The sequence below is a fragment of the Rhinoraja longicauda genome, chromosome 8, assembly GCF_053455715.1.
Source record: "Rhinoraja longicauda isolate Sanriku21f chromosome 8, sRhiLon1.1, whole genome shotgun sequence".
NCBI classification, from domain to species: Eukaryota; Metazoa; Chordata; class Chondrichthyes; order Rajiformes; family Arhynchobatidae; genus Rhinoraja; species Rhinoraja longicauda.
In genome coordinates, this window is record NC_135960.1 from 52,208,517 (window position 1) to 52,234,416 (window position 25,900).

The following is a 25,900-nucleotide window of genomic DNA, read 5'->3' on the forward strand; positions in this document are numbered from 1 at the left end:
TAATTGAAAAGAAATCACCAATTTAATCATGCAACCAACATATTTATCAACCTTAGTACTTTCTAGACATTGATGCAGGAAGGGTCAGCCAAGACATTGTTCATACCAGCAAACATCCACCTTATCTCGGAAAAGCAGCTGTAATTCATCATTAAGAGAATTAAGCTATTTGTTAGACAATGGCTGTGCGTGCTCAAAAAGTTCATTTGCAGCCTAAATAAATTTTTCAATATTATGAATTAGTATCAGTTTTTTGAGGTGCCTTTTTAAGATGAAAAAAAACTACTTTGAAACAATGGAAACTATCTTAAACAATACCCACAAATCTGCACACTGTTGGCACTGGAAGCCAAACAGGATGAATCTGTTGAGAACTTTAAAATTGGAGGGACTGTGGGTGGTAGGATTGGGCCAGCAGGATCACCTTCTAACTTTATTCTCTCAGCAAGATAATTGGAAGTAAATGACTCCTGGTATCTTAACAAAGATTTTTACTGAGGTCTCAACTATTCACTACTTCAAGAATGAGTTAGACTGCACTGTCCAAATCTGCAGAAATTGTTATGCTCAGTGTGGACGAGAGAATAGAAGGTGATATTGATTTGTAAAGCACACGGACAAACCTGTGGTAGATGGATTTCAAACCATGTAAAATGGGAGGTCTTCACTTAATCTTTCTACGTAACATTTTTCCTATATTCACTGTATCAGCCTGATAAAACCTATTTTGACATTCCTCCTGAAGTGTGATGTCCACAAATGTACCCAATGAACAAGAAATATTCAGTGGTTGAATACAACGTCTTTGATTTTGCAGTCATTGTCCTTGTCTACAAAGACAACTATCCCATAAGCCTACTGGATTAACATGCCCTGCTACCACCAACGATTTACCAGCATGCGCCACCAGTTCCCTTGTTCTTGCAACACCCCACCCACACCAAAATAGAACCAATTGAGTTCTAATATAAACTCTGTAATTCTTCTAACATTTTCACTTTAAACCAAAGATAATAGAGCAGAGCAAGATAGACCACTCGACCCTAAAAACCGTAGTATGTCATGGCGCCATTTTAGTAGGCAGAAACTTGCAGAAAAATAACAAAAATCTGTGAATTGATAGATGAGATATATTCTGCATTTTTATGGTGTCGTCACACATACTGTTCCCCCAAAACACTGATTGCACTGCCACCAAAATGGCGGCGCTGCCATAGCAGCTGCGGCTTACCTGCGGTCCATTTGTCTTTGTGTTTTTGTTGTTTTTTTGTCTTAATTGTAGTTGTGATGTCGTGTTTTTGTGTTTGTGTACTATGTGTGGGTGTGGGGGGGAGGGGGGGAACTGTAAAATTGTAAATAGGTGTCCCTTCCGAACGGAGACCCGACCTTTGTTTTCTAGGCCGTGTCTCCGTTCCTGCTGCGGCCTACCATCGGCCCAACTCCTGGAGCTGGCTGCCTCCAGGGCTCTGGTTCGCAGAGCCCGCGGATCGGACTTACCATCACCGGAGCCGGCCATCCTCGGAGGCTGCGGGAGCGGCTGCGACTCGCCTTAGGCTCGGGCCGCGTGGATGCCGACATCGGGAGCTCCGGCAGCGGCAGCGGGTTCGCCCGCCCCGGATCGCGGGGCTTGGGTCGCGGACATTTCACCGTCCGGCGCGGCCTAAGATATGCCGCGGGATATTTCTCTGCTGGGCGGGAGCTTCAATGTCGGGAGCCACGGCCGCCCCGACGTGCAGCAACAGCGTGTTCGCCCGCCCCGGATCGGACTTATCATCGGCGGAGCCGGCCGTCTTCGGAAGCTGCGGGAGCGGCTGGGACTCGCCTTAGGCTCCGGCCGCTGCGGACCGTCCGGCACGGCCTGCAACCACAACAACCTGACTGCGGGAGAAGACGGCAGGAGAAGGGAAAGACATTGTGGCCTTCCATCACAGTGAGGAGAGGACTGGAGGAGACTCACTGTGATGGATGTTTCTTTGATGGATGTTTCTTTTTTTGTGTGTTTTTGGGGTTGTGTAATTTTAATGCCTATTTAATGCTTTTATTGTTGGACTGTGTTTTTGGGGTTGTGTAATTTTAATGCCTATTTAATGCTTTTATTGTTGGACTGTGGGTGACTGAATTTCGTCCAATATTGGATGACAAATAAAGCTATCTTGAATCTTGAATCTTGAATCTTGAGAGGCATAACAGACGGCGGGTTTTGCCTACTAAAATGGCTCCTTTGCGTACTACACTTCAGTATAGGTGATTTTGACGGAGTGGTCTATCTTGCTCCACTCTATTATCTTTGCTTTAAACTCACCTTACTCTAAATTTTATATGTTATGTACCTGTAATTACACGGACTGCCTTACTTCCTCCCGAAGCCTACCTCCATTGTATTATATAAGCTAGTTTCATATTGTTTGCAAGACCTTAAATTGTCTTTAAAAAGATGTCAGAGTAACTCAGTGGTGAGGCAGCGTCTCAGGAGAACATGTATAGGGAATGTTTTGGATCAAAACCCGTCTTCAACCTTTATGCAATTAAATTCTAATTATTGATTAACTCATCAAAACTCAGTATTCAGTGATGATACTCTCCAGCATTCATTTAGACTCTCTGTAGACGTTTTTGATCTTATCAACTGCGACATTATAACACAATCTTTTAGGATAATCAAAGAATTAATCTATGAAAACATGATTTAAATTAGATTGGGGTCATGGTTTGATTGGTACATTCCATGGATAATTAACCTTTCATCCAATGCAAGGAGATAAAAATTTACTATGAGCTTTATAAATATTCAAAACCTTAACTTTATAAGTAACTTTCTACTGAGCATCCTTCCATTCACGTGTAGCAGAATGCAAAAATCCAAACAGCTCACCTGTGGTCACAGTCTTGGGGTTTATATCACACCATACTGGCTTTAACCTCATGTTGACACAAGTCCTGTGTAGGGTTCTTAATATCTGTTGGTATGAAAGAGGTACATTTATATTGTTTATATTTCTAGTAGCTACAGAATACATTACTGTTTTCTCTGAGAACCCCCCTTCCCATTCCACTCTTCTAATAAACCCACAGAATTCCACACCTATCTCCAATTCTTCCAAACCTGTGCCTGCCATGCTGCTGCAAATATTTATTTATCTCATTGTACTTGTGCATATGGCAATAAATTCAACCTGACTTGCTGTAGCCTTAGACAAACTATGTCAGTATTCATAACACCTATTTATGTGTCATCGGCAAAACTACTGATCATGCCTCCTATGTTCACATTGAACCCGCGGTATATTTCACAAGTGACAAGGGTCCCAGCACCTAATAATACCTGCAATGAACCACAGTTCACCAGGGATCCTGGTCACAGAATCCTTCCACCTCTACCCTCTGCCTCCTATCTTTGGACTTTAGTGATACAACGTGGAGACAGGCCCACCGAGTCCACACCAACCAGCAATACATTAACACTATCCTACACATTAGGGACAATTTACAATTAACTGAAGCCTACAAACCTACAAACCTGTACGTCTTTGGAGTGTGGGAGGAAACCGGAGAAAACCCACACGGTGACAGAGAACATACAAACTCCATACAGACAGCAACCGCAGTCAGGATCGAACCCGAGTCTCTGGCGCTGTAAGGCTGCAACTCTACGACTGCGCCACCGTGTGTACAATGTGTAAAATGTTGTCATCGTTATAATATTGACTTTCTTTACACCAGGTCAGAGACAGCCGAACAGCTCTATGAACGAAGACTTCGGAGGGAATCTAGGGGAAAAATTCTTCACTCAATGGAATTGTACCTTGCACAATGGAATCGTACCTTGCACAACCTCACAGCTCCAAGTAATTCATGTTCTATTTTAACCTCTGGTGTTGCCCTTTTAAAGTCTATAAATTCTCCCCATTTCTGTATTGCTTTCCTCTGGATTTTCTGCAAACAAAAATCCCACATCCCAAACATGTGTGAGGATTGGTAAATTATTTGGTCACTGTAAATTACCTCTAGTGTGTAGAAGAGTGGTAGAAATTTGGAGGGAGTTGACAGGGTTGTAGGGAGAATAAATGGTGTTGGGGTCAGATTTGTGTAAATGGGTGCTTAATAGTCTGGACTGAAATGTAGAAACAAGGAATTGCAGATTCTGGTTTACACACAAGGACAAAACGTGCTGGAGTAACTCAGCGGGCCAGGCAGTATCTCTGGAGAAACTGGATAGGTAACGTTATGGGTCAGGATCCTTTCTCCAGACTGGAGATGGGTCTTTGTGTCCTGCTGTCTGAAAGACGTCTTTTGTATAATATTTAAACAACAAGTTAATTCATTAAGAAATCCGAGTATTATCATCTTTGGAGTGTCTTCACTTACTTGGCTCTTGCCTGTTCCCGCAAATACCCACAATGAAAACTGAATATCTCACTGACAACAGCTCGTCCAGCTGCTTTACCTATGTAAACAATAGTGTCGGAAATCTGACTTTAGTTGGTATTCTGCTATCTGATCAAATTTACCAACTCTACAATCTTCTCTAAATTTTAAGGTATGTAAACAGTAAGTAGTATTTCTTCACTGCTTTTCAAACTTTACTTCTGTGGCTTCATAAAGACATGGTGGATGATAGCATTTCATAAAACATCTGAACCATTTCAAAAAGCAGTGCAGTTGCTGATGCCAAGTGGACTATTAATCTATGGCAAATGCAGCTGATACAAAATGGAAGATTTATAATCAGATCGTGCAAATTATGCAATTAGGTTTTCAAACAAAGATTAAAAATCTGCTCTATATAAAAGTATTCAAAGTCCATTTTGTTTGGCCTTTAAGAAACAAAACTTACAGATAATGAAGAGGGTAGGAAATGCATATTATCACAGTGATTACTTATTGAAAGCAGCAAAAGGAAAACCCCCATAATGCCCTTGCCAAATTTAGTCACAAAGGTTTTCTGTTGGTTCAATAAATCTTCCTATATTTTGCACCCCATAAGTAATCAGCAGAAGCAAGAAATAGAAAACATCAAAACGATTCCCCAGCACAATATGAATTATTCCAGATTGCAATCATGTCCCCTGCAAGGAAAGAGATTCCAAGGAGAGCCAAGATCAACTCCAGAGAAAAACACCAGGGAATCGCGAGGGGGAAGAAAAAGAGGTCATGATAGGTTGGCAGCCAAAGGTAAAAGCATAGAGGTTGACAATCAGAAAACACAGAGAAAGGGCTACCAGAATTTAGCAGAAACCAGCAGTTACAAGGATACAAATATTTTTCACAATATAAAACATTTTAGCTCATTTTGGTTTAATTTTAAAAGTATTGAAAGCTTGAGGTTATTTATCCTTTACAATTAATGTAAGATGATTTGAAATATCTTAATGAAGACAGTCATTACATAAACCCTACAACAAAACACGTGTTTCATTCTACTGCTTAGAAATGTCAGATGGTTTAGGAAGAACATCTGTCAAGTTTTGACAAGGTAAAAATGTTAATCTGCTGTTAGAAATACAAGCCATATACATATTTTGCAACAGTGAAAAATACAACTTGCAACCATTTATTTAGATTTATGATAAATTAACCATAAATTATTATTTATAATAAAATATGAATCTATCCTCTGGCTGCAGATGTAGTTCTGAAATAGAATGGCACACCATCTCTTCCAAATCTGCATCTCTTTTACGTGGTACATCCAACAATGGGAAAAGGCCACCAATGAGACCCAACAAAATGGGAGCATCATTGGTAACAATTTTTGGAAGATTGAAGTCTATCAAAGCCTGCATTAGGACCTGGAAAACAGCAACACATGAAATAGCTGTGGAAACATTATAATAAAAGGCATTTTGTTCACAAATATGATAAATTATTGCATACTTAAACAATTAGTGAATGTAATATTTTAAACTTTACCCATCATTGCCAATTACATCATTACATCTTTACCCATCATTGCCAATTTTTACATTATTTTACCTATATTGCCAATTACATTATTGGTCTGAATATAAATCTCTCAAAAATTAAACCAAAGTCTTTTCAATATCAGATATTAAACAAATAAGTGGAGTGTGAGAGTGATTTATCCTAAAATATTGATATCTGCAGTATTTCTACCCCTAACAAGGGTGGACATTAACTTTCATAGAGTAGAAGACATGCCAACGCTCCTTAGTCTTCTGAGGAAGAAGAGGGATTGCTGTGCCATTTTGGCTGTGGTGGTTGGTCTGGGAAAATTGTTAGAGATATTTACACCTAGGAACTTGAAGCTCTCAACCATCTCTACATTGGCATCATTGATGCTGATTGTAGTATGTACATCACATCACTTCCAGATGTATTTACCTAAAAATGGAGACACTTACAACAGTAAAGTTTTACCAGATTGATTCCAAGGATGGTGGCCCTTTCATATGATGAGTTATTTAGGAGTTTAGGCCTCTTTTCTCTAGAGTTTAGAAGCATTGGTGATGACTTGAGTGGTGACTTCATAGAAATGTACAGAATTCGTAATGCAGCCCAAAAGGGAAGCTCAGGGAAGGTCAATTCCCCTGGCTGGTGAATCTAGGTCACAATCTAAAAATAAGGATTGAAATGCAAAGGAAGATCTTCACTTAAAAGGTGATGAATTCTTCAAAATCTGAAGCCTGGAGGGCTGTGGACACTTAGTCATTGATTGCATTCAGAACATGGACTGAAAAATCCTGGGTATAAATTAAGGAAATTGGGTATCAGGTCCTTTTTAGGAATAAATGGGTTCTTTTTGGAAAAGATTGGTCCTTTTTAGGAATAAATGGGTCCTTTTCAGTATGACAGGCAGTGGCGAGTGGATTGCAACTATTTACAATATATATTAATGATTTGGATGATGGAATTAGAAGTAACACTAGCAAGTTTGCAGTTGACACAAAGCCGGGTGGCAGTGAACTGCGAAGAGGACGTTAGGAGGTTGCAGGGTGACTTGGACAGGTTGAGTGAGTGGGCAGATGCATGGCAGATGTAGATAAATGTGAGGTTATCCACTTTGGCAGCAAAAACAAGGAGGCAGATTATTATCTCAATGGTGTCCGATTAGGTAAAGGGGAAGTGCAACGAGACCTGGGTGTCCTTATACACCAGTCACTGAAGGTAAGCGTACAGGTACAGCAAGCAGTGAAGAAAGCTAATGGCATGTTGGCCTTCATAACGAGAGGATTTGAATTTAGGAGCAAAGCGGTCCTTCTGCAGTTATATAGGGCCCTGGTGAGACCACATCTGGACTATTGTGTGCAGTTTTGGTCTCCTAATTTGAGGAAGGACGTCCTTGCTATTGAGGCAGTGCAGCGTAGGTTCACAAGGTTAATCCCCGGGATTGCGGGACTGTCATATGAGGAAAGATCGGAAAGACTGGGCTTGTTTTCACTGGAGTTTAGAAGGATGAGAGGGGATCCTATAGAGACGTATAAAATTATGAAAGGACTGGACAAGCAAGATGCAGGAAAAATGTTGGGGGAGTCCAGAACCAGGGACCACAGTCTAAGAGTAAAGGGGGGGGCATTTAAAACTGAGGTAAGAAAAAACTTTGTCACCCTTCACCCACAGAAGGCAGCGGAGGCCAATTCACTGGATGAATTTTAAAAAGAGTTAGATAGAGCTCTAGGGGTTAGTGGAATCAAGGGATATGGGGAGGAGGCAGGCACAGGTTACTGATTGTGGATGATCAGCCATGATCACAATGAATGACAGTGCTGGCTAGAAGGGCCAAATGGCCTCCTCCTGCACCTATTTTCTAAGTTTCTTGGTCATTTGGACTGAAACACAACTACTTAGGATGAATCATACACTCCTAAAAGTATATTGCAGTGAAATATCAGTGAGTCTGGTCTTTTGCCTGTCAATGTAAGCCTCAGCATTGACCTACCTTTACACACTTTCCTACAATTGCCCTCCCAAATTGGAGTACAAGGGCACATGTACTATGTGGAACAGTCCAAAAGTGAGGAAGCAAGTGATAGAATTGACAAGTGGCACCACATGATGTACAGATCATCTGATATATGCATATGTGAACATCACATGAGATGTACAATACTGACTCGTGACCTGCTACATAATCAACCTTCTGAAGTAGCATGATTTGACCCAGAAAAGGTCACAATCATGTACCATTTTAATTCAATTTTGAGATGCAGTGCACTGAAAAAGAAAGTGCTAATTATCTGAATTTCCAGGCCAGAGGCTTTTAAAAAAACGGGTTTCCATCACAGCACAAGTTGTGCATAAAAAAAGCGATTACTGGAATTTGAAAGGCTACAGAGCATGCATTAAAAATTGCATATAATAAGGCTTCTGTTTGTGAAAAGCAACACTAGGAAGTAACAATGAATTGCATAAACACGGGGACTCATCAATGTTTGGCAATCTGTTTAAGCAAATGAATGCTCAAAACATCGGGAAGCATTGTATTGAGCAGCAAGCAGGCCAAACGCAAAAAAAGATATTAGTTTATTACTGCCATATGTGAAGAAATACAGTGAAATGCAGGCAAATCATCCAATGCACAAGGACCTCAGGTAGCGCAAAAGAGAAAATAACAATAGATTTAAGCGAAGATTGTTTGTCAAAGTGACAATTGCAGAATTGAGATTTAAAAGAGTAGAATAATTGTAACAGATGTAAATAGATGTACTGGGGCAGCACTTAGATTCTCCACGTTTCAATGCCATTTTATCCTGAAGATCCTGAGGTCACTCATATCAATAGGGCAAGCAGGCCAAGGTTTAATAGTAAAAAAGCTTTTTTTTTTAATGAGAGGACATTGACAGCAACTGCAGTTGTAAATTCCCTTGGAGATGTTTCATTGTGCCTTTCAAATAGACCCTGACAGGTATTTAAAATCCCCCCAGACTATGGCTAAATATATATTTAAACTGTACCTAGCAAAAACAAAAAGTAATTTCCAGACATGAAATGCTGTCCTGGTAAGTTGGTGTACATTTGCACCTGCTTATAACATATGATGAGCATTTGACGGCACTGGGACTATACTCACTGGAATTTAGCAGACTGAAGGGGGATCTCATTGAAACATACAGAATAGTGAAAGGCTTGGATGAGTGGATGGACTTTGGCATCTTAGGATGACAATTTATTCCCACCTTCTCCGAGCATGAAGACACAGATGTGGAATTCCCTGCCACAGAAGGCAGTAGAGGCCAATTCACTGGAGGAATTTAAAAGAGAGTTAGATAGAGCTCTAGGGGCTAGTGGAATCAAGAGATATGGGGAGAAGGCAGGCATGGGTTACTGATTGTGGATGATCAGCCATGATCACAATGAATGGCAGTGCTGGCTCGAAGGGCCATTCGACATTTCTATGTAAATGTAAGTTTCAGCAGTTTTCACCTGTAAATTATATGCTCAGAAACTAGTTTACAAGTCATACACTTAAACAGGCTTTCATGGTATACTAATATAGATCACGACAGTTACTAATCATGAATAGTAAATTGAAGTTTTGATCAACTGTAATAATTATTGGGACATAACTGCTGTCCAAATTCAAGAGAGGTGCAGGGAAGGAGGGGGAGAGCTGAGGGTGGGGGATAGGACAGATGGATTAGAATGCAGTTACATTTTTTTAACTGGTGGCACAATGGTAGAGTTGCTGCCTTACAGCATTTGCAGCGCCGGAGACCCATGTTTGATCCTGACTATGGGTGCTGTCTATACTGAGTTTGTACGTTCTCCCCGTGACCACGTGGGTTTTCTCCAAGATGTTCGGTTTCCTCGCACACTCCAAAGACATACAGGTATGTAGGTTAATTGGCTTGGTGTATGATTAAAAATTGTCCCTAGTGTGTGTGGGGTAATGTTAATATTTGGGGATCGCTGGTAGGCGCGGACTCGGTGGGCTGAAGGGTCTGTTTCCGCGCTGTGTCTCTAATACTAAATTAATTATACTCCACGACAATTCATCCAGTGCTTTGAAATGATCAGCACAATTCCAATCATGCACAACCTCTCTCCAATTATAAGTGCAGCTCAAGTCTCTCTCAATTTCTCCCATCCTTTCCCATGTACCCCATTTCACTGCTATTTCTTCGTCATGTCTGCCTTGGATTCAAATGGAATCCAGATCTACTTTCTGCCAACATCAAAACCTTAGAATTACCTGTTCCTCAGGCCTATATCGATCACCTTTCAGCAATCCAGCAACCACCAGGACAGATTTTATAGCTCTCAGGACCCAGTCTTAGTGGTCCTACAAGATAATAACTTACAATTGACATAAATCAAATGAAGTAAAAATAAAATTGTCTGATAGGCAATTTTGTTCAAGATGTACGTTACCTGCGTTAACAACACGACAACGTGTGTAGAGACATAAACTTTCTAGCAAGCATCCTAGCATCAATAAATCCCTCTGCCACCAACATTATTTCACATATCAGCTCAAAATCTGGGATTACCATTGCACAAGGTCTGAAAAAAAAAGAAATTGAAAATATATTTAAATTATGAAATTAATTATTTTTTCACACATTTCCTGTTGCTCGAACCTAACCATCTAATTAACCAATATTATTATTCTTTAAATCTGTCTTTTTGATGCTTTTCTCTCCTGGATCATCTCATAATTATAGATTTTTTTATTTTCACTTTTGGAATGATAGGTTACGTGAAATAAAAACAGCTCAAATTATACTGTTTTTTTAATAGAATCAGTTCTGATGGACTGTCAGAAGTGTTCCAACTTCTTACCACTTGCCAATGTGGTCCCATGTTTCAGCATTTCTCTTGTCCACATTACCACAATGTACTTACACTCTCATCTTAAGTATCAGTTACGTTCATACATTTGGACTCATCTGCTCTGAATAATTGTAATCTCCACCTCAACTTTCCATCATTCCCATTACAAGGTATAACATCCTTCTGCTCTACGACACCTCTCTTTGAAAGTTTCAGCAGTTGTCCACATCAAGTTTCTTTGAATTAATTTACAGGGTGTAAATACCGATGAAAGGGCCAGCATTTATTAACCATCCCTAGCTATTCATGAGAAGATGATAATGATTAAGAGCGTGTAATTGTCATATTTACTGACAACAAATAATGAAATTCTTACTAACAGCAGCTTCAAAGGGCTCTAAACACAAAACAGTTAGATAATATAATTAACAAAAAAAAACAATAAAGTAATAACCACAGGACTAGTACAAAACAAACCCCCAAAGTCGTTAGTGCAATCAAAGACAGTCTGTAGAAGTTCATCATTGAGGTGCGTGCTGCGTAGTCTTCAAGAAACAGATGGTTGTTGGGAAGTTGCTATTTCTGAAACTGGTGGTAACAGTTTTCAGCATCTGAAGTACATGTTGCACTATTATAGGTAGTCTTACAGATATTAAGAAGACAATTTCAGCATATAGACTAACAATGAAGGGAAAGGAAAATGCATGCCATATATTTGATTTGTTTTGGTGTGGTTAGCATAGATATGATGGGTTCAAGGGCCTGTTCCACATGAATCTATGACATTGACAAGTGGTGGTGAATTCAACAGTAAATGAAAGTTAGGTAAAAAATGAAGACTCTGCCTTAACCTGCCTTGTCCTCTAGTACAAATGCTGCCTGAAATGACAATTGCTTCCAGCATATTTTGTTTTTTTTTCATATTTCCTAATCAAATATTCCATAATCAACATATGATCCAAACATTCCAATTTCAACTGCGTTTTGGATGCAACTTCCTACTTACACCCAAAGCAGAAATTCCAACCCACTGCTTTATAATTTAGATTAAAATTCTTAAGATAGATAACATGTCCAGAAGCATTAATTAAAATTAATTGCTCACTTATTTTTACCTTCCCCGCAATGAAAGAACCAAACTCAAACCAAGGCTGGAAAATTTAAGAATTATTGACAAACACAATACACTAAATTTTGAGTGATTTTAGTCTTGGGTGGGAGTAAGATCATGGAGTTATTGGATTTAGAATGTAATGGAATCTTTTGGGGAGTGGACATTGTACACAATCATATTCTTTTCCAAAGGTATAAAAAGATTCACACAAAATTAAAAATGGTAAGAATTGTATTCAGAATTCTTTTCATTTATCCATTTTCACCCTATGCAATTCGAATTCTGGGATGCTTTTTGAATAAATTCCATTGTATTTAATTATCATTCATAACAGTTTCTAGATTTACCAATCATAATTATATTTGCATTATGTTACAATTTATTATTATCTTATAATCCATCTGCTCAGAGCAGTTGAAAACATACACCATAATGCCCAGTGAACGTCCCAGGTCCTTGGGTTTGTCCCAGGTCCTTGGGTTAGTCTCGGGTTTGCCTATCCCAGCAGGTCCTGATGGAGCACCAGTCATTGTCAAATGTAAAGACTGAGTCAAAGTCAAAGTAAAATAACACCTGTAGAATCATTGAAAATAAACTCTGAAGTAAACACAAAGTTGAACTGTAGGAATGCACAAATCAGAGGATGCTGTGCAATATTCTGCTCACAATACTAGGACTCCAAGTTGCATTTGGAGTATTATGTGCAGTTCTGGTCACCACATTACAGGAAGGATGTCGAGGCTTTGGAATAGGTGCAGAAGTTTAACAGAATGCTGTCCAGATTAAAGGGCATTAGCTATAAAGAGAAGTTGGACAAATTTAGATTGTTTTTATTGGAGCGTCATAAGAAACCCGATAGAAGTACATAATATTCTGAGAGGTGTGGGTAGGGTAGATAGTCAGAACCATTTTCCCCCAAGGTGGAAATGACAAAAACTAGAGAGCATAGCTTTAAGGTGAAAGGGGAAAAGTTTGAAGGGGATGCGGGGGGCATCCATTAGTTTTTTTCCATTAGAGAGGGTGGGAGCCTGGAACGTGCTACCAGAAGTGGTGGTGGAGGGAGATGCGATAGTGGCATTTCAGAGGCTTTTAGATAAGCACATGGATATGCAGGGACTCGAGGGGTATGGATCACGTGCAGACAGAGGAGATTTGTTTAACTTGGCATCATTCTGGTCTTCTGGCCTTCCATCACAGTGAGGAGGTGACAGGAGGAGACTCACTGTGATGGATGTATTTTGTTTTATGTTGGTTTTTGTGATTGTGTGTTTTATTGCTTTCTTTTTTATTGCCTCTCATTGCTGACTGTGGGTAACGTAATTTCGTCCAAAAACATGTTTTTGGATGACAATAAAGGCTATTCTATTCAATTCTATTCTATCATGTTCAGCACAGACATTGTAGGCTGAAGGGCCTGCTCCAGTGTTCTACTGTTCTATTTTCTGTGTTCAATGCTATGCTCGATATTGAAATTCAGGAGAGACATACAAACCTTGAAGGTGCTCAGAAAAGAAACACATTTCGAAACATCAAGTACAGAAGACTCAGTTGAGAAAAAATGTGAATTAACATTCAAAGTCAAATCAATGTGTATTTTATATAAAGCTTTCACTGATATATGCAAGTATTTTGTTGAATGCCATTTACTAAATGCTGTGCAGTTTGTTCAAATAACCATTTATTTGGGGAATAGGAGCTGCTGTTTGTAAGTATCAGCTTTTATTAATGACAATTTCAACAAAAATTAAGATGAGGACAAAAAAAACAGATGTTGCAAGAATATTGGGTCAACATTGACTCCTTATCTATTTTTGTGTTAGCAAGTCTTGTTTAAATGCTCCAGAAAATGCTGATTATATTTAACAAGATGCCTATTAAAACCAGGAATTGGACTAGTCTACTATCAGGAGAAACACAAAATTGCTTCTACTCCGCTGCTGTAACCCAATATTAATACTGTAGAAAATGTGTTCACATGTTTGAGTGTGCTTTCAGCAAAATTAAGGCAGAAATGCATTAGCAATTTAAAGGAAACCTTGATCTAGTGAAAAAATACTTATGAGAATCTTTAGAAATCTACTCAACAGCTTTGTATGAATGAAATCCAAACAAAATCACTTTTATCCAATAGAAATTTAAATATATATTATGATATGACAAAGCAATCAGGATCTCTGCCTTCTATGTGTAGCATTCTGTTCCTGGGCTGGGGCCACGTAACCTTTCGAAAGAATATAGCCCCATAATGTTCCTAATCAATTTAAATTACTGCCTTTGGTGGATTGTAATATCCAAGAAAGCATCAGACAGTTTTACCATAATATATTTTTACATTTCTATTGGATAAAAGTGATTTTGTTTGGATTTAATTCTTACATAGAATCTTACTTACTTACTGTTGAGTAGATTTCCAAATTTCCTCATAAATATTTTTTCACTCGATCAAAGTTTCCTTTAAATTGCTAATGCATTTCTGCCTTTATTTTGCTGAAAGCACACTCAAACATGTGAACAAATTTTCTACAGTATTAATATTGGGTTACAGCAGCGGAGTGGAAGTAATTTTGTGTTTTTCCTGATAGTAGACCAGTCCAATTCCTGTTTTTAATAGGCAACTTGTTAAGTATAATCAACATTTTCTGGAGCATTTGAACAAGACTTGCAAACACAAAAATAGATGAGGAGTCAATGTTTGACCCAATATTCTTGCAACATCTGTTTGACAATTTAGATAGAATTAGAAAAAAATGCATAAAGAGCTTTTGATATTGCTGAATGGATGAGAAAATCACTCTTGAAGAAAATTAACAAATTCTTTAATATTAAAGCAATGGTATTATTCATATGTAGACAGATACAAATGACTGAATTATGAAGGTAAACACGGGCACACTAGATACCAACTCTAAAAAAAATCTGATTCAGAATGAGAAACAAATCAAGGATTTTCATTTTAATGCTTTGCTTTTAGAAATTTTTGCAAGTGACACTAGAGCAGTCTTGATTCCCTATACATTAAAATAAATGTCCAAAATTAACACACTAAATTATTTCAAGGTTTTGGTTTCTTGATTTGCTTTGACTGTAGCATTGAACAAAATTCTGCCGTCAGATCATAAAGTAAATAATGGAATCTAAAACTCACCTGTCAGTAAGGGGAGTAATTGCCAGTCGAGATGTATTACCAAGATACTCATGAATATTGAAATTGAGCATCACGGATATCAACAAAGCAATATTTTTGATGATCATTCCCACCTGTGCCGCAGTTGAGAGAGCCAGGCAAAAACCTGACTATTAATGACCTAACAAAAAATTAACAATGCTTAGCTGGAGTTATCATAGCTGTTTTAGATTGATCAATTTTGAACTACAATAGTTACTTGGAAGGGTAAATATATACATCTTGCACAGTGGCACAGCGGTAGAGTTACTGCCTTACAGTGCCAGAGACCCGGACTCAATCCTGACTATGGGTGCTGTCTGTACGGAGTTTGCACGACCTCCATGTGACCGCGTGGGTTTTCTCTGTGTGCTCCGGTTTACTCCCACACTCTAAAGATATGCAGGTTTGAAGGTTATTTGGCTTCTGTAAAATTGTAAATTGTAAATTGTCCCCAGTGTGTATGTTAGGTATTGTCCCTATTGTCCATGTGTGCATGGGGTGATCGCTGGTTGGTGCAGATGCGGAGGGCCAAAGGGCCTGTTTCCACACTAGAAACATAGAGAATAGGTGCAGGAGGAGGCCATTCGGCCTTTCGAGCCAGCACCGCCATTCATTGTGATCATGGCTGATCTTCCACAATCAATAACCCGTGCCTGCCTTCTCCCCATATCCCTTGATTCCACTATCCCCTAGAGCTCTATCCAACTCTCTCTTAAATCCATCCAGTGATTTGACTTCCACTGCCCTCTGTGGCAGAGAATTCCACAATTTCACAACTCTCTGGGTGAAAATGTTTCTTCTCACCTCAGTTTTGAATGGCCTCCCATTTATTCTAAAACTGTGTCCCATGGTTCTGGACTCACCCAACATTGGGAACATTTTTCCTGCATCTAGCTTGTCCAGTCCTTTTATAATTTTATATGTTTCTATAAGTTCCCCTCTCATCCTTCTAAACTCCAGTGAATACAGTCCCTCCATCCCAGGGATCAATCTCGTGAACCTACACTGCACTGCCTCAATTACAAGGATGTCCATCCTCAAATTAGGAGACCAAAACTGTACACAATACTCCACTGTATCTCCAAAAGTCTAAATAATCCTGAATGACATCTTATGGTGATGTAGGCAGGTTCTGCTGGAGAGTCCAACAGCAGAGTGCAGCCAGTGAGTTTGAGATTGCTTCTTTCCCGTGGTGTCTCAAACATTATCTGCTTATGCTGGGAAACGCCAGCATTCCATATAGATTTGTCAGAATTTCCCAGCAAAATCCATGCTTTAAGTAAACACCAAAATGCTCCCCACTTCACAACGTGACATATAAGTACTGCTCAAACTTCTCCCCCATACTGGCACCCTATATATTTTTTTTATCCTTAGGGTTTTGAATATGTTAACTTTTGCAATCACTTAGGTCCGTAATATTTTCAATACTTTTAATATTTTGTTCAGAAGGCAAGTCTATGATACAGTAAATTGTAAGAAATGTAATAAAAAAGGAACTGCAGGTCAGGCAGCATCCTTGGAGAAAATGGATAGATGACACTGTGGGTAGGGACCCTTCTCCAGACTAAATTGTAAGCTTCGGTTTATTTATCTAAAGCAACATCATAGCTCAGCCCAAACCTGCACTCAATGGATATCATACCCAAGGTATGCACAATATAAACATTTACATTTTTTCTCGACTGTTTCAGTAGTAAGAAAATTTAGGACTAGAGGGCGCAACCGCAGAACAAAAGAATGCACAAATAAGTAGGTCATAAGGTCATAAGTGATAGGAGTAGAAGTCAACTCCGCTATTCAATCATGGCTGATCTATCTTTTCCTCCTAACTCCATTCTCCTGCCTTCTCCCCATAACCCCGACACCCATACTAATCAAGAATCTATCTATCTCTGCCTTAAAAATATCCATTGATGGCCTCAACAGCCTTCTGTGGCAAACAAATTCCACAGACTCACCACCCTCTACCTAAAGAAATTCCTTCTCACCTCCTTCCTAAAGGAAGATCCTTTTATTTTGAGTCTATGACCTCTAGTCCTAGACCCTCCCACAAGTGGAAACATCCTCTCCACATCCACTCTATCCAAACCTTTCACTATTCAGTAAGTTTCAATGAGGTCCCCCTCATCCTTCTAAACTCCAGCAAGTATAGGCCCAGTGCCATCAAATTCTCATCATATGTTAACCCATCATTCCTGGGATCATTCTTGTAAACCTCCTCTGGACCCTCTCAGAGCCACCATTCCTCGGATATGGTGCCCAAAATTGCTCACAATACTCCCACAATTGCTCAAAACAATCTGGTTCAAACTCAGATCATGGCCAAGTGGGGAAACAGGATCAGTGGCATGGGTATGTTTGTAAAAGGTGTTGAGAATCGTGCTTTGGCTTTGAAATATTTAGCCAGAAAGAACTGAACTCATCCATGAGATTTTAGAAAAGCAAAGGGGTCTCTGATAACCCTCAGTGTTTTTTATTCCTCTGAGCATCAAATATCTCAATCAGTGAAGCTTATCATCAAATCTTCTGCAAGATTATTAAAATTTATAATATGCTTTGATAATCGGCCTTTCTCAATCTCATTTTGTCCCTAATCCAAAGTGTTGTTACTTTTAAGATAATGGGCCAATCAATTTGCACATAGCAACAGATGGGAAATAAATAATAAAACAATCAGCTTTTCATTAATGGAAATGAATGAAAGATAAGCATTGGTCAGGATATCAAAGACTCCCTTCTTATTTAAGTAGTGCCAAAAGGGGGTGTTGACCCAGATTACAGGCTCAGCTCTCTAGATACGTACCCATAACTTTCAAATTTATCCAAGAATGCTACCAATGAGCCAGCCCGACATGAAGTATTTTTTAAAAGACCCATGGCAAAACAATTAATGCTACAAGAGTCTTTATTGTTCCCTAAGAAACAGCTTAAATTTACCCACTCAGCCATTCAATATTTGGCCATAGGGATTTTGGTAATATGGCAACATAGGCTCATACTGTAATGTTCATGAAATGGAAATATACTAAAAAAAAACAACAGTAATAGCAACAGTGAAAGGGCTAAGCAAAATACGTAATTCACGAATGCACCAACGATCACAGGATATTATGTTTATTCTTCTAGTGTAAGAAAATAACTGCAGATGCTGGTACAAATCGAAGGTATTTATTCTCTTCCCCTCCTCCATCCCAGATCTCCCACTGTCTTCCTGTCTCCACCTATATCCTTCCTTTGTCCCGCCCCCCTGACATCAGTCTCAAGAAGGGTCTCGACCCGAAACGTCACCCATTCCTTCTCTCCTGAGATGCTGCCTGACCTGCTAAGTACTCCAGCATTTTGTGAATAAATGTTTATTCTTCTATACTGCTTCATAATATTTTACATTTTGAAGTAATTTTAACCCTTCAAAATTGAACAGAACTTATTAAAAACTGCACTGACACACAAAGCAGTGGTCAGATTAAGAATTTGGAAAATTAATCAATTGCCTTGTGACTTAACCCATGTCAATGTAACCCTTCAGCGAGTGAAGTTAAAGTGTACTATTACCAATATCATCCTTCCACGCAAAAATGTAATCAGATTTAAATATATCTTGCAGAAATATGATAACAGGATACATAGATATATAGCTCCAAAACAGCAATTTCATTTTTCATTGCTTATGGTAGTATAATCAAAAGTTATATTTTTCTTGTAAAGTCTTATCATCTACAATGATCATTGTGGGGAAAAAACACATTTTCAATTAATCATCACAATCCATAGTGTTTCCCACTCCATACATTAGTGCAGCATGCTTTCTGTTTAACATCAATGTAAAATCATGTTTTTTTTTTATTTATGGAATACAGATCACGCAAAAATACACAAGATGAACAACCTATGTATGGTAGAAATTCTATAATGCTTTTCTTACCACCTGATACAATGCATACACTATTGGCTTTGAACAATCTATTCTTCTGTTGGTCTACATGTGGCAATTGGCACTAAATCAGAGAGCTACTGGATGTATGCAGTCGATGATAGGAGACCAGTCAGCTAGTAAGGGAGCTGTGCAACAGCATCCAGATAGACACCTCCTCCTGAAACCTTGCAAATGGATTCCTTTTTAACTACCAATGCACAGTGCTTTTTTTTTTGTCGACAACAAGGTGCCGGTACTGATATCAATTAAAAAAATCATATTACGTTTAGCAACCTTTTTTTCTATCAATATACCCCAATATCTGTTTTGATTTTGTAAACATTTTTTGAACATAGTAATAGACCATGCTGAAAATCACCCCCATCACCAATCATCCCTCTCCCAGCCATAGAATTCCTTTAATTATTCCTCCCTGTACAGTTGAGCCTCAGTTGAAACTCACATGGTGCTATGGTCATGGTTTCAGCTGCACTCCCAAGGAATTCTTGCTCAAATTAGTTCTCAGAACTGCATTCTGGTTAGAGAGCAAGATGTCTTGCTCCTGAACCATCTTTCTGCTTTTTATTGATCTGCCCCATCCTCTTAAGCTGTACTTCCTCAAGCTGAAGATTGACCATCTTCTGAAATGTTCTTTATCCAAGAAACATTGAACATTGTGAATGGACCTGAATGGTATTAGCATTCTCATGCTCCAACAAATAAAGATCATGGTCCTTCCACTGATGACACCTCCTGTACCTGTCCTGCCAGGACACAGAAAACATCCTGGTATTCCCACATTCCATCGTCTACGAATTCCATGGGTCTGAGTTGTCTCAATTGTTTTTTAGATGAACTGAAATAACAGACAAAATATATCTGAAATTATGTTACCATTGTTGTTTTACTTGCCCTTTTTATTTTAATTTCCTTTTTTATTTATTACACTCACTGCAAGCTCTGTTTCCCATTCTCCTTCTAAACTTACCTGGATTATTTCCTGCAATCAATTTTACTGAAAACAGTTAACAACATTTTTGGACAAGTGAATGGATGGGAAAGTTCAGGGATGTGGACCAAATGTGGGCCAAATGTGGGCAAATGGGACTGGCTGAGATGAAGCATCTTGGTTAGCATGGATGAGTTGGGCCGAATACCATGTTTCTGTGCTGTGTGAATCTATGACTCTGGTTAAAATGCATTTTGATTACACATAACATTAGGATCATTTTACTACATTTCTAGCACAGTGATAGGAGAGACTGAGATTCATTAAACAAAAATAAATTATTCAGAGTACACATCAGCTTAATGAGTTGTGTACAACAGAGTCAATTCAGTTATGTAGCAATTGCTTCAGCTCTGACTGCCAAGAAAATATAAAGCACAGATATGAAACCTGCATTTGCACTAGATAACAATGTAGACTTTATACAGCAAAGTCAATCTTGGACTTTAGCTGGGAAATATAATAAGCAACATATCCATAGAAAAGGCATATCGGACACAATCAAAACAGTGTCATTTCTTTTCAGAAGCAACGGAACAACCAAGGAAATTATGTTTATTTTATGCTTTTAAGAATGCATTAGGATAATTGCTAAAACAAATTACCTTCTGTGTTATGAGCTTTGCTACAACATCCCTGGCATGCACACCAATTGTACAGATTGTCATAATCTTCTGACGATCACCATGGGTGAGCTCTCCAAGTAGCATGTTTATTAGCACATTCAGCTGAGCAATCTGCAATAAAATTAATTATATTTGACTACTCAAAAAGATAGGATGCAATACACTGCATGTCATATTAGTTATTCCATAAAGCACCTTACTTGTAAAATAACTCCCATTTATGTATTAAGCAAAATACAGAAATACCATTGAGCAGCCAAAGAAAAAGTAATAAATGGATGGGAGATTGTATAACCTTGCACTACAAACATGATGGATATTATTATACTAGAATAATTCTCCTTTACAAATTCTCAACAAATCTGTGTTCAAAAATAATAACTCCATGTTTGTCATTGGGTTCGCCTCTTTTACAATCGCAGAATGTGTAACAATGATGAGAAACATAGACCCACCTAGATCAGTAAAATTGTTCAAAATGTAGAAATAAGGAACTGCAAATGCTGGTTCACACAAAAGGACACAAAGTGCTGGAGTAACTCAGGTCAGACAGCATCTCTGGGGAAGATGGATAGGTGACGTTTCTGGTCGGGACCCTCCTTCGGACTGATTTCCCAGAGATGCTGCCTGACCCTGAGATATTCCAGTGCTTTGTGTCAAAACTGTTGAAAGCATTTGCCAAAAACTTCCTTGGGAACTTCATCTACTGCTATAACTTGGTGGGTATGAACACCAGGCAGATAACATAAAAAAACATAGCCATGTCCTCCAGAGATGCTGCCTGGCCAGCAGAGTTACTCCAGCATTTTGTGTTCTGCACTAGGTTCCAGCATCTGCAATTTCTTGTGCCCACTGCAGTTGAAATTAGCTTACAAGTTTCAAAAGAGGGGAAGGTCATTGTGTCTTAAGCACAGCTGTCAGTGAGCAGAGCTGAAGCGTTGAAAGCAAGGTGGATATAGTGCATAAACAGGCCCTTCAGCACACTGAGACCATGCCGGCCAGCGATCAATGTAAACTAACACCATCCTACTTACATCAGGGAGAATTTACATTTTTACCAAGCCAATTAGCCTACAAACCTGTACGTCTTTGAAGTGTGGGAGGAAACCGGAGCACCCGGAGAAAACCCACACAGGTCATGGGGAGAAAGTACAACTCTGTACAGACAGCACCCGTGGTCAGGATCGAACCTGGGTCCCTGGCATTTTAAGGCAGCATCATTACCGCTGCACCACCATGCTGCCCTGTGGCAGGGGTGACAAGGGTATTGGGGATGGGCTGGGAACCCCCTAGATTCCTACTACAAAGGCAGGTGCAGGGCATAAAGTCCCAGAAAGGAATGCCATAAAAAAAGACTTGGATGTGGTCCAACAAATGACCTTGCACGAGGTTAAAGTCAGCTGAAGCATCTTCAAATACCAAATCAGAACAGCTGCACTTCATCAAGCCCACTTACCAACCGCTCTTCCTATCATTCATTTGTTCCACTTCATTCTCATATATTTAGCACTGCTGCATGCCACACACAACCTCTTAGCTTCTACGTAAATTTGGCATGTCTCCAACGACTCTTACAAACTTCTACAGATGCACCATAGAAAGCATACTGTCAGATTGTATCACAGCTTGGTTTGGGAACAACTTTGCCCAGGACCACAAGAAATTGCAGAGAGTTGTAGATATGGCCCTGTCCATCACGCAGATCAGATTTCCTACCATTCACTCCATCTACATTTTATGCTGCCTCAAAAAAGCAGCCAACATAATCAAAGATGTGTCCCACCCCGGTCATTCATTCTTCTCCCTGCTCCAGTCCGGCAGAAGGTACAAAAGCTTGAAAGTGCACACCACCAGACTCAGGAATAGCTTAACAAACAAGAATAGCTTAACAGATTTCTGAGCAGTCCTTCCAGAAGCTAGGGTATGTAATTTCACCTCCATCCCATTGTGGACATTGGTGTTTATCTATGGAAATGATGCGCTACAATGCTAAAAACTATATTCTACACTCCGTCCCTTCCCCTTTGCTCTACCTATTGTACTTGAATTTGAATTGATTGAATCCATGCTTATATCTGATCTGTTTCGACAGCAGGCAAAACAAAGATATTCTCAGTACCTCAGGACGCATAACAATAATAAACCTAAACCAATCATGTATTGAATCATAACTGACACATGCAAAACATTTCATGCTCTCTTGATTGGAAATTTGCCACATGTTCACCAACTGTTGGCCAGGAGCAGGTATCCAACATTAATCCACTATGTCTGCTGTTCTGACGACAAATGATGTAAATATCTTGGCCGTGACAATACCCTTCACTCAGCACAACCATGCCCTGTGGCTTTATTTCAAGTAGCTAAGACAGTCCATCTGGCCAGAAGGTGAAGACCCCTGTGTAAAATTGTCACCAAAATTGGTGTTTGGGAAGTAAAACTTCCCAATCACCAACTCAGACATTAACGGTCAGTAGAAGGGTTCCGATCAGAAACGTCACCCAACCTTTTTCTTCAGAGATGCTGCCTGACCCGATGAGTTACTCCAGCACTTTGTGTCTATCTTTAGTATAAACCAGCATCTGCAGTTCTCTTCGACACACTTCTCAACATTTAGAAGTTAGGTCAGAGAGGAGGAACATGGTGAATGGCTGATAGCAATGGTACGTGCGGGGCTGAGTAGAGTCATGTAAATGTGTGTGCTCTAGAAAAGAAGATCATTCACATTCTACTGTAGGAGATAAGGATTGATAGGTCACACTACGTGAGCAAGGTCAATTAAATGTTTTGTTTCACTTGCAGGTAAGCTTGAAAGCAAGCAGTAACGAAATCAGAAGCAGCCTTTCCAGCAAGGAAGTGGTAACTCTATTAATACACGTGCAGAGTTAACCTCGGTGCTGCAACTTACATTCGAACTCAAGCTGAAGCCATGCTGTGGAAGTTCATGCTGTTGCTATCACAGTTCTGGTTATCTCTGCTCTGAGAGACTTGCAGAGCAACACAGCAGTGTAGTACTCCGTACACCAAGAGCTTTTAAGGTTTCCTGAAGTATCACCTCAAAGGAAAGGCAGTGGCTCCAGGTCAATATTTAAACTCTATGATCTTTCATTAGTTCTGATGAAATGCCAACTGTTTCTCTCCTTGGAGATGGTGCCTAAGCTGTTAAATGTTTCCAAATGTTTATTTTATTGTAAATTAATTGGTCAAGTCAAGTCAAGTCAATTTTATTTGTATAGCACATTTAAAAACAACCCACGTTGACCAAAGTGCTGTACATCTGATTAGGTACTAAGGAAAAAATGAAACATACAGTAGCACGCAAACATAACAGCACATACAAAACAGTTCACAGCGCCTCCTCAATGAGCCTCAAACGCTAGGGAGTAGAAATAGGTTTTGAGCCAGGACTTAAAGGAGTCGATGGAGGGGGCAGTTCTGATGGGGAGAGGGATGCTGTTCCACAGTCTAGGAGCTGCAACCGCAACAGCGCGGTCACCCCTGAGCTTAAGCCTAGACCGTGGGATAGTGAGTAGCCCCAAGTCGGCCGACCTGAGGGACCTGGAGTTAGAGAGGTGGGTTAGAAGATTTTTGATGTAGGGGGGGAATGCCCATTTAGGGCTTTATATGTGAATAGGAGGAGTTTGAAGTTGATTCTGTACCGTACAGGGAGCCAGTGGAGAGAGGCCAGAATCGGCGTGATGTGGTCCCTTTTACGGGTACCCGTCAGGAGTCTAGCTGCGGCGTTTTGGACCAGTTGCAGGCGGGACAGGGAAGATTGGCTGATCCCAGTGTATAGGGAGTTGCAGTAGTCTAGGCGGGAGGAAATGAAAGCGTGAATGATTTTTTCAGTGTCGTTGAATTGGAGGAAAGGTTTGATTTTAGCTATGGTACAAAGTTGGAAGAAGCTGGCTTTTACCACAGTGTTGACTTGCTTGTCAAATTTTAATGCAGAGTCAAATATCACGCCGAGGTTTTTAACATGCGGTTTGACTAGGCAGGATAGGCTTCCAAGACTGCCTGTTATTGATTTGATGGAGTCGGGGGGTAACAACTACTGCCCAATAAAGCTGCCTGTTCTGAGAATATCCAATGGACAATAGCATTGCAAGTCTTAATACCCTTCCCAACATGGTAGCAAATATGACCAGTCTGTAAATACTCATGGACAATTGCATACTTAATTTGTCAACAATAGTACCAAAACAGCATTATATAGCAAAAACTATTCATATGGTATTTACAAATGTGACCAGGAATCTTCTAGACAAAAGAAACTCACTTGTTTTTTGTAATAATCTTTTAAAACTGTTTCAAAACCTTCGTCAAGGAGGTCAAAAGCGATTCCAACATCTGTGGTCCACCAAATCTGAGTGCCAATAAAAACCACTTGTGCTGGGTAGTCAAATAGCCATTGATCTCCTAGTTTCTCTTCATGGGCTATTACTGCTTCCATGATCTCTTCTTGTACCACGGTTCGCATTGCTTGCTCAAGTTGATGCAACCAACGTTCAACCTAGTAACAAAACAAAATTAGGAGCAGTGAAGAAAGCAAATGGCATGTTGGCCTTCATAGCGAGAGGATTTGAGTATAGGAGCAAGGAGGCCCTACTGCAGTTGTACAGGGCCCTGGTGAGACCACACCTGGGGTTTTGTGTGCAGCTTTGGTCTCCTAATTTGAGGAAGGACATTCTTGCTATTGAGGGAGTGCAGCGTAGATTCACCAGGTTAATTCCCAGGATGGAGAGACTGACATATGATGAAAGAATGGATCGACTGGATTTATATTCACTGGAATTTAGAAGGTCAAGCTTAGAAGGATGAGAGGGGATCTTATAGAAACATATAAATTCTTAAGGGATTGGACAGGCTAGATGCAAGAATTTTTTTCCCGATGTTGGGGGAGTCCAGAACCCAGGGTCACAGTTTAAGAATAAGGGGTAGGCCATTTAGGACTGACATGAAGAAAACCCTTTTCACCCAGAGAGTTGTGAATCTGTGAAGGCAGTGAAGGCCAATTCACTGGATGTTTTCAATAGATATAGCTCTTAGGGCTAACAGAATCAAGAGATATGGGGAGAAAGCAGGAACGGGGTATTGATTTTGGATGATCAGGCATGATCATATTGAATGGCTTGAAGGGCCAAATGGCCTACTCCTGCACCTATTTTCTATGTTTCTAATTCCTGCATTCCTTCTCACCACCTTTCCCTTTGGAAGTGCAAGGCATAGATGTGCACTGAGCTGCACTTTTCATCCCTCCAGCCTCCACATTCAATGGATTATCGTTTGCAATTTCTGATAGATGTATCAAGATTCCATCACTAAATATATCCTCCCT

General features: G+C 39.7%; 1 pseudogene; it reads right to left on the reverse strand.

Annotated features, from left to right (window-relative positions):
- The window catches only part of LOC144596366 (dynein axonemal heavy chain 11-like), a 168,648-nt pseudogene that overhangs the window by 116,618 nt on the left and 26,130 nt on the right, over window positions 1-25,900 (reverse strand).